At 40.0% G+C, this 17,936-nt stretch overlaps 1 protein-coding gene across 3 annotated transcripts in view; it reads left to right on the top strand.

Annotated features, from left to right (window-relative positions):
* Window positions 1-17,936, top strand: part of TRIM44 (tripartite motif containing 44) — a 1,245,326-nt gene that overhangs the window by 485,910 nt on the left and 741,480 nt on the right. The gene's annotated exons all lie outside the window — the stretch shown is intronic.

Genomic DNA, 17,936 nt, shown 5'->3' on the forward strand with positions numbered 1-17,936 from the left:
GGAAGAAGAAAGCTAGACTGTCCATCCGCCCAGCAAAGAGTCCCAGGCTCTGGATAGAATAGGGAAGCGTACTTTTGCATGAGCGAACTTTGCAATCAGGTCCCTGAACTATATGGCACACTTTACCAGGCTTCAAAGAGATTTAATTTCAGAGCTCTCTGAAACTTTGGCTGGTGCTGTGTCTGATGAGGTCTGTGACAAAGTGGCCTCTCAGCTATCCACCATTAAATTGATATCTAACTCCTCCATGCACCTATCTCGCGCATCAGAAGGAGCAGCTAGAGCGGCGAGTTCAGGCATTGTTCTGAGACGACACACCTGGATGCACTTGTGTAATTTCGCGGAGCCTTTCAAGGCTTCCTTTCTCAATGCTCCCATCGAAGCCTCTTCATTGTTTGGACCCAAGGTTTAAAGCACACTGGCCAGATGTGAACAGGATGGTAAGACCCTTTCTGCTGTGGGTGTCCATTATTCTTCCCCTCAACGGGCTTTTTCCAGAAACCAGAAGAGTGGGAAGATATGGTACAAAAAGTGTACAAAGTGGAGACATTGAGTGGGACTATGTACAACAGTACAAGAGAGAAGGAACTTGTACAAAACAGTACATCAAATTTACAGTCAACAAGTCGCCACCCTCAGAGAGTGAACACAAACTCCGCCTCAACAAACCACAAAGTTAGCAACAACCCAGGACTGTCATTTAATCAACATGAAAGTGCTAACTTTAGTGGTAATGTTAGAAGTATAGGAAATGAGACTAACACCTCAGGGCATATTGGGACTCTTAGTTTATCAGCATGGCTACAAGAACCGATGAATTTGGTAACAGCGAATATACAGAAACACAAGAGAACCCGGCTGGAGGTAATATTTCCATTGTTACAAATTTGAAGTCACTCGACCACGTTCTAGCTAAGTATAAGAAACTACAATTAGAAGTTTCTTACTTCAAAGAATGTATTAAAGAAAAAGTAGTACCAAAAGGTCTGAGATCATGGCAATATCCAACAGGCCTAATAGAAGGGTCAGCGTTCCATAACGACTTAATTACCAAGTTTGATAGACATGGAATAGAACTTTTAGAATTAATGACCAAGCATTACCAACTAAATCTTGAGACTTTAGCCTTGGACATAGAGAAAATAGACCAAGAAATAACAAATAGTTCTGACTTTGCTATAAATTCGAGTACAATAGAACTTTTGAAAGTATTAACCAACTTATGGTTAAACTTAAGACAACAAAAGAGAAGAAAATGCAACGTGACACAACGGCGTACAGGAACAGAACAGCGTACCCAAAACCACCACCCTCACAAGTTTGGAGACAGAAGGAAACAGCTACAAGAACAAACATAAATCCTGGACTGTACACAACCGAGGAACCTTAACTACAAAGGGGGAGAAAGAACTAACAACACTTATATAGGTGAAGACAGAGAAATACGAAGAAGTGAGAGAATTATTCAGAAAAACAATTCTACTTACACAGAAAATCCTAGTAACAACAGTGTAAACAATAATGAAAACTTTCACCACCAGACTCAGAACCACAACCCTTGGGGGAGAAATCAACAGCGTTACAACAACAACAAGAGGAGGAAGAAATAGATGTTATTTACCAGAACAACAACAGGTACTGTAACATGTTAAACGCACAAGGAGATTTCACGGTTTATAACTACACAGAGACTTACATTGATCCTGTACTTGTTGAACTTTTTGCTAAAGGCAACACATTTGTCATAGCAGAAAGGGTACAACTGGCACAGACACTTACAGATTTTAAATTATTTGTACGCAAGGTCAATTTAGCTGTTATCCTAGGTACAGACACATGCAAAGACATTGAATTTTATGTTACTAGCACTTACAACCCTCCATTACAGAATAGTGTGGACTTATTTGATAAAATATGTGAAATCAAAATAAGAAATAGTTTAGCAAACAATAATTCAAAGAAAAATCAAAGAAATATTTCTGAATTAGAAAAACATGCATTGAATTCCATACTTAAACTACCCCTTAGATTTATCAAACCCGATAAGGGGGGGGGGGTAGTTATTATGGAAATAGAAGATTATAAACAGAGGATGAAAGAACTGTTGGATAGTGAAACATACATTAGAGTCTCAAGGAATGAACTGAATATTGCCTATGCTAGAATTAAAATTTAAATTAGTGACTTGTTTACAGAAGGAAAAATAGACCTAAACATGTACAACTACATGACTATGATAGCACCAAAAATTCCATTGTTATTTGGAGTACCTAAAGTACATAAAAACATAGAAAATCCACTGATGAGACCACTAGTAGATGCATGCAATAGTATTACCTACAGTTGTGCTAAAGTAGTGAACTCAATATTAAAAAAATACATAAAGTTTGAAAGTCAAATTTGCAAAGACTCTTGGTCCTTTTTGAAAGATATTAATCAACTTACTTATGTAGAAAAATATAACTTTATGACAATTGATGTCAAGGACTTGTATACATGTATCCCACAACAAGAAGGGATAGAATGGGTCTCTAGAAAACTAAGTAATCTAGGTATGACACGCGTCAAATTGACTCTAGTCGAGGAGCTAATGGACATAGTGTTGTCCAACAATTTAATCACATTCGACAATAATTTTTACTTTCAAAAAGTAGGAGTCGCAATGGGCTCCCCCCTTGGGGCAAGCTTTGCGAACCTAGTTATGGCTCACTGGGAAGACACATACATCATGAGCCAAGCCCATATTAAAAAATTGTTGTACTACTATACAAGATTTGTAGATGACATTTTTGTTATAATAAAAGGTGATGAAAGTACATCTAGAGGCCTTATCCAGTACTTTAATAATACTACACATTTTTTTAAATTTACTTCAAATTATAGTGAAGATAGAATTTCTTTCCTATATATAGAACTAAGGAAAGATAACAAACATAACAGATATGCAAGTACTATTTTTAGGAAGGAGACTTTTTCCAACAGTCTGTTTACACTTTACCAGCTGTCACCCATTTTACCAAAAAAGATCTGTTGTAAAAGGACAGCTGGTAAGAGTGGCAAGAATGACCACCCTTGATGAAGAATTTGTAACAGAATGTGAGAATTTATCGAGGATGTTCCAGAATAGGGGATACCCTTTGGAGTTGGTCCATGACCTGACCAACGAAATAACCATTAAGAGAAGGAGAGAAACATATAAACCAATCCTGGATAATAATAATAGGGAAGTTGAGAGAAATTTTGAAGCCTTGACAGACAGTAATATACAAAAAGGACCAGCTTATATTAGTTACAACTTTATTACGCGGTATAGTATAAATGCAGAAGATCTTAGGCAAGTCATATACAAGAACTGGGAAATATTGGAAAATTATCCAAATGTGAGGAAAAGACTTTTAGAACTTCCTAAATTGATTTTTAAAAAAGGAAAGGAATATGAAAGCAATCCTGGAACACCAAGTCAACATAGTAGCAAAAAATCCAGTTATGTCAAAGTGTTTAATGTGTAACTTTTGCAGACACATAGACACGGGAAAGACATTCACTATTCGTGATAGAAAATACAATACTAGAAGTAAGTACAATTGCCAGTCTAAATTGATAGTTTACCTTGCTACATGCCAACAGAGTCAAGCTTTCTATATAGGAAAAACTATACATACACTCAGAGTAAGAGTGTATGAACACATATACAATATAAAAAACAGTAAACTTGACAATGCTTTGGCGAGACATACTACAGAGCATGTAGGACATCACTTTAAGTTTTGGGTCATTGACCAAATAAAAATGGATGAAAGAGGTGGACCTGCTAGCCTCTTGTTAGAAAGGTTGGAACTAATGTGGCAACTTTCCACTCATGCATGTACCTATCCAGGTATCAATGAAATGTCCTCGATACTCTGTATTCTTAGACTTAAGAACTTAGATAGAAGTCACTAATTTCATTATTTATGCATACTTTACATTTGTTAATAGCTCAAGTCTAGTGTAGTTTTATTATTTTTAGTACATAACCTTGAGATTTGAGACTTGAGGGTATCATATAGGTATACCCATTATTGAATGATGTTATAACGTTATTTGTATGATGAATTCAGAAAGCGACTGTACTTTTTGTTGGGCAGTTATGTGCTTCCAATTGATGTATAAAGTCTTCTATTAACAAATATGTGTATTTCTGTGTGTATAGTTGCTTATGAGACTATTTTAGATCATATATAACATAGTCAATATTTATTGTACTTGTTTACATTACAAGAGTTTTCTTATAGACATTGTCTTAAATAGTTTGACTTTTATAACTTTGACATCCATAGATGAGATGTATTTAACCAATTTATAACATAGCTGTTTTAGTAACTAATAAAGGTGGTAAAAATATATAAAACAATTTTAATAGAAAGATTATGTATGTTGCAATGCCCTGAATACAACAGGACAGGAATATGCAAAGATTCTTAAATAAGAAATGTAAATTTACTTGGATTGCTTTATATTAGTGTTCTGATAGGCATGTGCTGGTATAAATACAACTAGCGTAGAGCACACTAATATTATAGAACACATACACTGTATTAAGCTTTGAGATTGTAAAGCAAAGTTTTTATCTGTTTAAAAAGTGTTTTATGAACGATGACTTAAAGATGGATAGAAAAAGTTTTATTTTATTTACTTTTAGATGACCATGCTGCACAACAAAGAATAATTTTGACATTGTAGAAGTACATTGTATTTAAGGTGTCTTATACCTTTAAGGAGAAGTGATGTCATGATCACTATAAATAGAAGGAAAGGGGCGGAGTACAAACCTTTTGAAAAAGTTTTCAAACCTTTGAAAACGAAAAGCGTTTTATTTGTGTTGTTTTAATTAACCAAACATATTGAAGTTGGTATCGCTTAATAAATATTTTTTTACTTCAAAGCAATACAGAGTCGCTGGTGTTTGGATATAAGGTTTACATCACTTGGATACAAGCGCAAAGAAAGGAAATGTTGTCAGGTACATTTGCTATACTTGGTCTGTTTTTCTACAGCTATTCCAGGCCTTATGGTACAAAAAGTGTCAGGGTCCTTTCCGTGACACACAGGCTGAGTTCTCCCCTAGAGGCAGAGGGGGAAACTCACAGGGAAGACGCCCTTTTCGAGGCAGAGGGGGTCTGTGTAACCACGGTTCCAGGGACTCTTTCCCTGGCCAGTCCTACCAGTGCTCCTGAAGAGCAGCCCAACTGCTTTCCTCTGGAAGTGGTTAGGGGTCATTTCTCCTTGTACCCTTCTGCCTGGCTAACCATCACCACCGATTCTTGGGTAAAATGGATAATAACCAGAGGTTATCATATTCCCTTTGACCTTTGTCCTGCTCCTCTAACAAACTTACCTGACGTTCCACCCAGTCAAAGAGAAGAAGCAGCTTTAGAGATTCCAAAACTGCTAAGAAAAACAGTCATCCAAATAGTCCCTCCAGACCAGATAGGATCCGGATTCTACTCGAGACTATTTTTGGTACCAAAGAAAACCTGGGACTGGAGACCAATTTTGGATCTCACTCTATTGAACAAGTTTGTAAAAGTACAAAAATCCAGATGGTCACAATACATTCTATCCTTCCGCTTTTGGAAAAAGAAGATTGGATGTGCTCGATAGATCTTCAAGATGCGTACTACCACATAAAAGTGGACAGACCATCAAGAAGATTTCTTCGCTTCCGTGTGGGAGCCAGTCACTACCAGTTCAGAGTACTGACCTTCGGACTCTCTACAGCCCCAGAGTGTTCACAAAGTGCATGGGGTTATCACAGTTCACTTGCGACTACATGGATTCCAGGTGTTTCCATAACTAGACGACTGGCTCATCTCTGTCCCCACCAGACATCTATTGGAAGAAACCCTGGCATACTCTCTCCTTTCTGCAGAAAGGCTAGACATAACCATAAACTGGCAAAAATCCAGTCTCACCCCATCTCAGTCCACAGTATTCATAGGGGTCATCTTGAATACAAAGAATTGCAGAGCATCCATTCCAGAGCACAGAATTCTAAGGATAAAACAAGAACTGATCCCAATCCTTTCAAGGGAGAAATCCACAGCTCACTCTGTCCTACAAGTGTTGGGTTCCATGGCAGCCTCCATCACCATTGTCCCCATGGCCAAGTTTCACATGAGGCTTCTACAATGGCTACTGCTCACCCAATGGTATCCCTTTCAGTACCCTCTTTCAGCCAAGATTCGGGTAAATCACAGGTGCAAACAGAATTTAAATTGGTGGATGTCCCACAACCCATCACAATGGTCTCGCCCCTTCTCCCCCCAACAGCCCAAGGCTGCAGTGACCATGGACGCCTCCCTGATGGGGTGGGGGGGCTATGTCAGGGACAGTCCAAGGTACTTGGTCTGAAACGGAGGCCTATCTGCATATAAATGTCCTAGAGCTGAGGGCGGTGTTTCTGGCGTTGGAAGCATTCTATCCCCTGCTGCCGTCTGGGACTTTTGCGATACAATCAGACAACATGGCGGTAGTCTGGAACATCAACAAACGGGGCGGAACCAAATATTACCCACTTTGTCGAGAGGATATGGCACTGGCCGATGGCTACCAACTGTTTTCTTCTAGCAACGCACATTCCCAGGAGTTCCAGCGTGATAGCAGACAGACACAGCAGGTGTATACTACAACCTCACGAGTGGTCCCTGAATCCCTTGATAACGGAGGAAATTTTCAACCGCTGGGGTCTTTCTTGCTACGACCTCTTTGCGTTCCCGACCAACTACAAATGCAGCAACTATTTCGCCCTGATTCCTCCTCCGGGACAGTCACCCAGGGACGCTGTAGTCCACGATTGGCTCTCGGGTCTACTTTATGCATTTCCACCTCTCCCCCTCATTCTCCAGTTTCTGAAGAAAGCCCGTCAGTTGAAGAGCTAAATAATCCTCATAGCACCATATTGGCCTCATCAGATTTGGTTCCCCTTCCTTTGGTCTCACCTGCTAGATCAACCGTGGATTCTCCATCCAACCCTGGGGTTGATCTCCCATCCGCAGAATTTGTTTTACCTCAACTTGAACAGCCTGAAGCTCACAGCTTGGTTCTTCCAGTTCCCTTGATTGCCAGGCAGAATGATCTTTCTTTGCCAGTACGTGACATTCTTATTGCTTCTCATAAGTCTTCCACCAGAATTACACATCTCAGCAAGTGGAAAAGATTTACCTTTTGGCTGAAAGAAAAACAGGTAGATCCTTTTTCAGCACCAGTGTCGATAATACTGGAGTATCTAGCTACCCAATTTCAATCCGGACTATCTGCCTCTACCATTCAAGTTCATTTGGCTGCAATATCTAATTTCCATGATGGTGTCCAAGACTCCTCTCTTATGTCACACGAATTACGCAAGACTTTCATAAAAGATGTGATTCATCTAAAACCCCCTTTTAGAGAACCTACTCAGCCATGGGACCTGTCATTAGTCCTACAAGCTTTGACAATGCCACATTTTGAACCAGCTTCTTCTTGCGACCTCAAATATTTGTCATGGAAAACCTTGTTTTTGGTCACCATTACTTCTGCCAGACATATCTCTGAGCTTCAAACTTTATGCATCAAGAGTCCATATTTGATTTTTCAGAGAGACAGAGTGTCATTGAGAACTAATCCCTCCTTTCTGCCAAAAGTGATCTCTGAAATGTCCATTAATCAAACCATTGAATTGCCAGTTTTCTTCCCCAATCATTCAAACAAAGGAGAGTATTGCCTACATACCCTAGATATTCACAGGCAAATTTGCTTCTACTTGAACAGGATTAAGGCCTCTCGTAAATCAGACCAGTTATTCTTGGCCTATTGTGGACTTAGATTAGGATGTGCTGTTGCTAAGGTCACATTGGCTAAATGGTTGAAAGACTGCGTGACCTTCATTTATAGACAACATTATATTCCATTACCTACTACCATAAAGGCTCATTCTACAAGGTCGGTGGCAACTTCTGCTACCTTCCATGCCAGAGCCTCTTTACGTGACATTTGTGCAGTGGCAACTTGGGCTACTCCTCATACCTTCATCAATAATTACAAATTGGATTTGGCCTCCAGGGGAAGAGCATTTGGTTCTGTGGTGCTCAGGAATGTCCTTCCATGAGAGCTTCCCAGGAATAAGGGTAGCTGGGGACTCTGTCCCACACGTAAGGAATGAATGAGGATTAACAATATCAGATAAAGAAGTTATGTCTTACCATAACGTTCCATCTGTATTGTTGATCCTCATTCAGTCATTACGATCCTCCCTCCTTCCCCCTCCTGTGGCTTCTAGTGGAGCTCACCATCCAGTTCTATTAGGTCATTTGACCAGAGGTAGCCTCTACCTTCTTTTGACTTGCAAACTCAGTCTGAGGTAATAGGGAGAGGGGAATTCTGGGTAAGAGTTTTAGCATGAGAGTTTGTAGCTGACATGAGCTTGGAAGATGGCCGGCTCTGTTCCGAGGTTGGAACCGATACCCACACATAATGACAGAACGAGGATCAACAATACAGATGGAACGTTATGGTAAGACATAACTTCTTTTTACGTGTCTTCTGAAAAATATCACATATCATCCCCCTACACAAAGGCGGCCCCTCTGTAGACTTCTCAAACTACCCCCCAGCCATAATCATAAAACAAAATGCATACATCAACAACTCCTTGACCACTTCTGTAAGATCAGCCTCTTATCCAATTCTCAACACAGCTTCCAGCCTAAGCATAATACTAATACTGCACTTATAAGTTTCACTAAGACTGTTAACCTCCTCAAAGATGAAGGCCAGCTTGTCTTATCAATTTTCCTAGATATGTCCAACGCTTTCAGTACAGTATCCCGCCAAATTCTTCTCAGCAAACTAGCAACATATAACCTCAGCACATCATCCTTGACTTGGTTTTGCAATTATCTTTCCAATCGACAACAGTCTACCAAATGGCAAAACAAACTCTTCCCCCTGTCTACCTGTCTTTGTTGGGTGTCCCCCAAGGATCCATCCTTGGACCTCTACTCTTCATCATATTTACCAATAACCTCACTACCTCTACTCAACTAACATCTAGCAATCAATATGCTGACGATGCCTCTCTTATTTGCTCTGCCCCCTCACTTCAGGAACTACAAGAAAACCACAGTAATCTCTCCAAGACATAGAAAGCTACCTCACGGACCACAAACTCATACTCAACCCAAACAAAGCTAAGCTAATGATCTTCGGTAATAAAAAAGCTAAAAATAACCTAGCCCCTTTCACCATCTACTCCTCTAATGGTACAAAAAATTGAACCAGTCAATCAAACGAAGCTTCTAGGTGTAACAATAGATGACATTCTAAAATTCGATAAACATAGATTACTAACAATCAAAAAAGTCCTCCTCAAACTCGTCTCACTCTATAGGGCAAAACTATACCTAGCCAACAACACCAGACTATCAACAGCAAGATCCCACCTACTATCCTCTCTCCTTTATTGCTCCCAAATCTTTACCAACCTGTGCAAGTCTGATTTTAACAACCTAGAGACCTGCCATAACAAAATAGCCAAGTATTCCGTTAACCTACCCCATAAATCTCATCACTCTTCCGCCCTTCACCAACTCGTGGCTTGAACTACCTAGCCTATTATCTCTCAGCCAAATTACCATTGCCTAAACCAGGAACCAATGCTCACCAACAAGAACCAATGGAAGAGAAAGCACCCAGCCGAAGTAGAGGTGCTAAACTATAAAATACTCCACAGTGAAGAATGATAATCCAAGGCCAATGTAACGCTCCAAAAAAATAGTTTATTGATAAACTGACAGAAAGATACTTGCGTCGACCTAGGTTTCGTCTGTCTCCACGGACTTCTTCAGAACACAAGTACATTACAAAATCTAGCCGCTTAAATACCCTTAAATTACCTAGTTAAAAAACTAATTAACCAGTCAATGACATAATTAATGGTAAACATATTTAAAGTAAAACCCATATTAAAAATGACAACATGTAACAACATTATGTTACACCCATCAATAAAATGAAATCATTTTTAAAGTAAAAACATTTTTAAAAAACATTAAAAAAAAAACTATGATGCTTGCATTGTGTACTGATGTAAACATAAACTCAATCTTTATAAAAAAAATATATATACATATATATATATATATACATGTATAATGAAAAACTCTCTAATGCAAAAAAAATGTATGATTTATATATGTATATATAATATAATATTAATATGATAATTAATTCTACAATGCTAATGCCAAAAAAGAGGAAAATGTAAAGTTGTATAATACTTATAAACTTGTGTTAAGTAAAACCCAATACCATGCCAATGTATAAAAATTTTTTAAAAATTGTATATGTACTAAAAACATAATATAATGATAGATATCCATGTGCAAAAATGCATTGTCCAAATATGACAAGGCATAAACCTTAAAAAATCCATACATATAATACAAATGATGTATAAACAATTTTATACATGTAAAATTTTTTTTTACTACATATAATATTTATTTACTGTGTATTAAATATGTATATAATATAATATATAAACCCAACCATAAATATAGTCTAAAATATTGTACTATGTATAAAAATATAATTTATTGTCTGTGACATATGTAAACTGGGGGATGTATTATGCAATATGTGAATAATTACCACTGCCCACAGTAACATCCATAAACCTGACAGCAGCCCTACACTCATTGACCTAGTTCATCTTAATACAAACCTTAGGTCCCTTAGATCATCTGACAAATTAATTTTAAAAGTAATTAAATCCCATAACTACCATGGAGAATCCTTCTGTTCTAATAAAATAGCCAAAACCTAGAACTTACTACCCCAACACATCCTAAAAAATCTAGTCACAAATTCAAACTTCTCCTAAAAGAACACCTTACTAATCACTGGTTGTGCTCCTATACAGTCCCAGGATAATTACAATGGCATGATGTCTTTTACTCTTAACTAAATCAACTTTGTATAAATACCAACTTATACTGTCCTGTGAGACAGCAAGTTATTATTTGTCTGTTCATTTTTCTTCTAACCTAACATCTATGGAAAAAAAAGTTTGTTTATTCTTGTTATTAAGATTTGTATGCTCGATTGTATATTGTGAACTAGCCTCCTTGCACTTTTAATCAAATATTTCTGTATCTGTACCATATATGTGATGCTCTGCTGCATTTTTCTGCTGCTGTTGTACTGTCAGTTACTTATTGGAACTTTTCTCCCTGGCTGTCCGCTGAAAACTGTCTCCTGGCCCAGTTAGACACTACCTGGTAAACAAATGTAAATGGATGAATGAATGAATGAATAAATATCCTCTGAGGCAGTTTTAGTACCTAGATCAGCTATGGGAGAACCAAATATTTTAGTTGCAGGAGTAGCCCAGGATAAGAGACCCTTGCCAGACATAATAATCTGTCCCCAGATATTTTATATAGTAGTGAAGTTCACAAGAAAAAGAAACCGAAGCTTCATCATACAAGTGATTATCGGATTATAGCTGTTTACAAGTCTGATGTGGTTCAAAGAGCATTCTGCAGACAGATAATTATGGTGGTTGTTCCCATATAGTGCTAGTTAGGCTAGAGACCTTTCTGTTTCAGAAAATGATGAAAAATCTGAATAGGACAGAGGTGATTTCCCAGATGACACTGAGTCCAGTCACTGTGTTGCTTTGGAAGGTGAACCTGAGCTTAAGTCCAAATGTGTGTTCATTTCTTCTCAGTTGTTCACTTGATTTAATGATGTTTGTACTTGGGAGCAGTCTAGAACTACCCCCAGAACAAGCAGAGTATATGGCTTTGTATATGATGAGATGCTCAAGTATGTGGCTATCCCCCCATCTTACTAGCCTTGAAAGATATTTATAAAGTTGCCTGCAGGACACCAGTATCTATTCAAGCAGCCCCTAAAACGGCTCAGAGAAAATAATGTCTCCTTGGATATGACCCGTCTCTATTCTCATTTGATTGCTCACTCAGCTGTGGTCTCCCCAGCTGCCTGCTCAAATAAAAAGTCCTTGGCTTCATCTAATCCAACACCCCCCTCCCTCCGATAAAGATGGAAATGGTTGGATCTTCAGGGCAAAAGGATGTCTCATTGTATCAGTCTAGCCTTTAGAATTTTAAATTGTCATGGCTGTATGTGAAGATCTATTTTACAGAATGCTTACAGTTTGGATGATTTTTCTGCATACGTACCTGTAGAGCAAAAGTCTTATTTGAATAAAATTGTTTCTAATTTGACTCTGACTTTGAAACATACTTTGAGAGTAGTGCTTGAAGGTGCAGATACTGTCTGGAGAAATGCTGCTACTACTTCTGTTGTGTTAAGACGATTTGGATGCTTGTTAAGTTATCTGAACATCTCTGGTGATTTAAAAGCCAACATTTTGAATACACCTCTGAGTTCTGAATTGGTGTTTGGGCTGTCTGTTACACAGATACTTAAACAGTGGGATGATGGTGGCAATTTAATGCATGGGGGTATCTATGATGTTTCATGTAACCATGTTCTCTCCAGACAAGGCATCTTCCTTCAAGTGGCAGAACAAACAAAAATCCCAGCCAAACAAAAGTCAGGGATCCAAAAGGAAATGTCAGGAACATAATTCTTCGAAACCAAACAAGAGGGGTTCCTGTCTGAAAAAAGGTCCACCCCCTGCAAAGGAATGACTGTGCTGGGTCACAGAGCAAACAACCCCCGTCCTGCCCTTCATTCTCTTCCACTTTCACAACCCTGTAGCATGGCCACAGATAGTATCAAAAAAAATGGGTTTGCAGAATAATTAGAAGAGGATGCAGTTGGCAATGTGCAGGAAATCCTTCCCTTTTCAGGGGAATTCCCTCACTCCCTCCATATCAGACAGAGTCCTTTCCTCCATTGCTCAATTACATGTTAGAAGTAAGGGTAATTGAACCTTTGACTGCAGTGCACTAAGGTAAGGATCTCCAGACTCTCTCTGGTACTAAAAAAAAAGGGAACACTCTTGGAGATCCGTCCTAGACTTGTCCTTTCTGAACTCCTTTGTCAGAGTTCTTAAATTTAAAATTTTCACCTTACAGTCGGTCCTAGTGTTGCTTCCACGCCACTGTTTCATGGTGACTCTAGATCTCAAGGATGCTTATCATATTCCTGTTGCTCCCAGTTTCGGGACGTTTTTGATATTTGCTGCGTCTGGCTTACATTATCAGTTTGTTTTTTGCATTACCCTTTTGGCTATCTTCTGCACTTAGAGTGTTAAGTGTCTGTCCCAAGTGGTTGCTTATTGAAGAACCCTAGGCATCAATATTTTTTCCTTATTTAGATAATTGCTGATTTGTTTAAAATGTATATCCAGGTGCTTGGAGTCCTTAGACAATGTCTTATCCCTCCTTTCCCACCTGAGCTTTAACCTGACCCTTCAAAAGTCTTTCCTTACACCCTCTCCAATGAATTGTTTTCCTGGGGTGTTGGATAGACAGTAAATAGGATAACCTTGCTGTCAGAAAACCTAAGTTGACTTAAGACATTTTCTTAGATCCGTCTCTTCTATATGTGGCCTCAGCAAGAGAGTTTCACAGAATTCTAGGCCTCATGGCATCAGTGATCTTCTGATACCGCTAGCCAGACTACAAATGAGAAAAATTCAGTGGTACTTGAAGAATTGTATCCAGCACCTTCATCTCTTGGATTTCCAGATATTGATTCTTCTTCTTCCTTCGGCTTTTCCCGGTTAGGGGTCACCACAGCAGATCACCTGTCCGCTCATGATTGGCAGTGGAGTTTTACAGTGTCGAGTTGCCAGCCCCGGCATCCAACCTTCCACTGAAGGCACACACGCGCACACACTCACACCTAGAGCCAATTTGGAGTGTCCAATCCACCTACAGCATGTCTTTGGGATGTGGGAGGAAACCGGAGCACCCAGAGGAAACCCACGCAACCACAGGGAGGACATGCAGACTCTGCACAGAAGGCACCCCAGCCGAGGATCGAACCGGAGAACCTCTTGCTGTGAGGTGACAATGCTAACCACTGCACCACCGTGGTCACCCTGTCCGGATATTGATACTGTGATTTGTAAAACAAGAACTGCAGTGGTGAAAGGATCAGCTGTATCTGAATCTACGACTCCCTTTCTCTTCAGACCCCAGTCCAAGCTATTCAGATGGACTGTTCAAGTGTAAAGCTTGTGGGGTCCTCAGGGCATGCCAAAATACATAAGCCTAAAAGAAATGTTGGCAGTGATTCATACCTTTGAAGTTCTTCACCACTTATGGACACCAGGGCAGTATCTAGTGGTTACAGACCACACTACCATGATGTGATACCTGAACAAGCAAGGAGGTACAAGGTCATATCCTCTTTGCTGGTTGACATTGACAGCCTGGGAGCTGTTTCTGAAGCATTCTGTGACTCTTCAGGCCTTGTACATCCTGTTAGAACAAAACACAGTGGCAGATTAAGCAGATCCTGGACAGGCCTTCACTGGTGGACGCTTCACATAGGCATCTTACAGGACTTGATCCAGATGTGGGGAATGCCTCAAGTAGATTTGGTCATGCAATTTCAAAAGAGACAACTGAAAAAATTCTGTTCAAGAAATCCTTGCAGCCATGCTTGGAAGACAGATGCTCTGTTGTTGTTATGGTCGGGAATGTTCTTGTATGCATGTACACCCTTTCTGATGATTCCCAAGATATTTCTAAAGATTCAGAAAGAATTACCAAAGATGATTGTGTTAACACCCTTTTGGCCCAGGCAAGGTTGCTTCTCCCTTTTAATGGATTTGGCCATTGTCTGTTATCACAAGCTTCCTCACAGACTGGATCTGCGTACACAGCATTAGGGTTGAGTGGTAAACCCCAACTTCAAGCAATTGTAACTGACAGCCAGCATGATTCTATTTTGATACCTTTTAGGCACTTGTTCCATGAGAACGTGCAGTGGGATTTAAGGAGATAAGAAATTCTACAACTAGAAAATATTACGTTTACAAGTGGAAGAGGTTTTCTAGGTGGTGTCTGGCCAATAACAGAGGTCCTTAAAGGTTTTTGACCCCTCTAGTTTTGAAGTGTTTGTGTGTGTGTGTGTATATATATGTGTGCTAGAGATAGTTTGTCATATGCTTGTACCTAAGTGCATTTTGTGGCCATCTCGGTATATCTGCCCTTGGAGCCCCCTTTTTGTCTCCTTTTGTGGTCAAACAGTTTATGAAAGGAGTGCTTCACTTGAGACCCCTCAAAAGCATATTCTTCGTCCTTGGGATCTCAACTTTTCTCTTAAAAAATTGACCTTGCATCCTTTTGAACTTGCCTTTCAGGCTGATTTATGGCTCATTACTTGGAAGACTATTTTACTTTGACATATGCAAGGTGAGTCTATGAGCTGCAAGCTCTCATGGTGGACTAACCCTGTCTGATTTTTCACAAGTACAAGATTGTTATACCTAACCTGTCATTTATGCCTAAAGTAGCTTACTTTGAATCAATGCATTAAGCTCCAAGTTTTCTATACTGATCCAAAAAACAAAGAAGAAACTGTTCTACATACCTTGGATGTGCACAGACAGCTCAGGTACTATCTTGACAAAGCAAAGCCCTTTAAGAATGCTGAACAGCTGTTTGCCTCCAATACAGGGGCTAAGAAATGTCAGCCTGTATTTAAGCAAACAATTTCACAGTAGTTGTCCTCATCGGCCGGTGGATGGCCGATCGGAAAATGTTCGAAAGCAGTGCTGCAAATTCTTATAATTGCGAATGCAATTGTTGTGAAACGCACAATATACCCCCTTTTTGCCCCATGGTAGCGCTTGTTTAGGTGGTAGAGCAGTTAGAAATGTCGCATACAGTGTTTTGTACGACATTCTGACCATTCGCCACTGAGAAATTCGACATTTAAACTCAATGTTATACCCGATCGAGGAAAGGTAGATCACTCAAATGAATGTTTTCCGTTTTTTGTTACTGTGAAAGTGGAAAATCTCTTTCGAGATTGGTTAAGGCTTCACCTAGCTAAGGCCGTATCCTCTTCAGTAATGTATTGGAAAAGTTGGACTTAAGCATTCTAGAGGCAGCAACATGGTGCTCTGTTCATTCCTTCACAAAGCATTAAAACTGGTTTACTTTTCAAGGTCCAGAGCAGACTTTGCTAGGACTGTTCTCCAGGGGCTCCTGCATCCTTATCTTTCCACTTCTCAGTTAGGGTAAGCTCTGGGAGTCTACCAAAATGCCCCTAAGGCAGTGGCAATGATGAACGTAACTAGGCCTACATACCTGTAACAGTAGATGTTAGAATTCCTCAATGCCTCAGTGGCAGCTTCCAGCTGCCATCCCCCAGATTGTGCATTGTTAAGGCGGTTTCAACTTCTGATCCGGTTGTTGTTGGTTTAGGTTTTTAATATGGTATTGTGATTGGCTGTGCATTTTCTCTTGCTAGATGATTATGGCCTCTGATGCTTTCTCTGTTTCTTAGTTTGAAGAGAAAAAGCCTGAACACTCGCTTCCTGTCACAGTTGAAGGCTTCTCTCTCAGGGTTTGCTCAGCCTATAAGCTGTCACAGTGAGAGAGAGAGAGGGGAGGCTGAGCTTTTGAAGGCTGGCCAGTGCTGAATCTGTGCTTTGTTTGTTGTTATTGAAAAGAGGGCCACATGTTGAATAAAGCACTTCTTCATATAATAGTCTCTGCTAGCTAAAGGTGGCTTATTTGTACTGACATAAGCCATGCTACAGAAGATTCGGTAATGGGCCTTTTACCTGCCCACCACCTGGGGTCAGAGAGCGTTCAGGTACTGCTTTGAACTCTAAATATTTACTGTCAAAGTGGCCCCCACAGCAGATCATTCACTTGGGAGGGATACTTGATAAAACAATATGAATATAAGCAACCTTGAGATCCAGGGGAAACTAGAAAAGCCTGAGGAAGTAGTAGAGGAAACAAGGTTTTGAGGGGATAACATCTGAAAAGGGGCCTTCAAAAAGGTGTTCAGCTGAGAAAGATCCAGTACCGGTTTCTTGAGTGCCTTTTTTTCCTGGGGACCAAGAACTTTCGGACTAAAACCCCTTCCTCTCTGAGGAGTTGGAACTTCTTGAATTGTTCCTTGAGCCAACAAACCTTGAAGCACCTCTGGAAAAAAAAGGACAGCTGTTCCTGAGGAATGCCCAAAAAGGGGGAAGAGATTTCTAAATCATGTAATAACCCTAGCAAATTATGGAAAGAACCTAGGAGTCTTGGATGACCTTTACCCAAATAGGAAGAGATAGGGAAAGACACAGAGAAGAGGAGTGTGACAGGGAAGAACTGGATAGTAAGACAATACCTGGTTTGTCAGGAAAAGGAGGCTTTTGAGTAGAAGGAGTTTATGTAGCTTTAGCAGGGGGAGCCTTTTAACCATCGTTTTTACCTTTGGGGGGGAGGGCGAGACTGTCCGTGAACAAAGGCAGGCTTATTAGGATAATGCCTCTGAAACCTGGGCACAGGGGAAACAAAAATATGCTTGAATGCCTGTAAGGCTTTGCTTTTTTCTTGCAGGGACTTAACTCCGCAGCAGCAGCACCAAACAAATGCTTATTATCCAGAGGAGCATCCATCAGTTTAGACTTGATGTCAGGCAGAAGCTGAAGTCTGAGCCAGGAATGCCTCCTCAAAACAGTTCCAATAGCAGAGCCCTAGATGAAGCATCAGATGCATAGCTGCATTTAATAGAATGGCGAGCAACTTGGGAGAATATCCCAAGCAAAGTAAGGGCAGAGGCCTTCCCCTCAGAATCGGGGAGATCAGAAATAGCCTGACAGGCTTGAGAGAAGAGCCAGAACATGCCTAGTCGTGTGTCTGATAGTTAACCGCTCTAAAGGCCAGCGTAGCAGAAGTTATACACCTTTTTACCCAGCTTCTCCATGGTCTTGCTATCCTTATCAGATGTCAGCAATT

This window comes from Protopterus annectens, chromosome 9.part0 (genome assembly GCF_019279795.1).
Source record: "Protopterus annectens isolate FY-2018-M chromosome 9.part0, PAN1.0, whole genome shotgun sequence".
NCBI classification, from domain to species: domain Eukaryota; kingdom Metazoa; phylum Chordata; order Ceratodontiformes; family Protopteridae; genus Protopterus; species Protopterus annectens.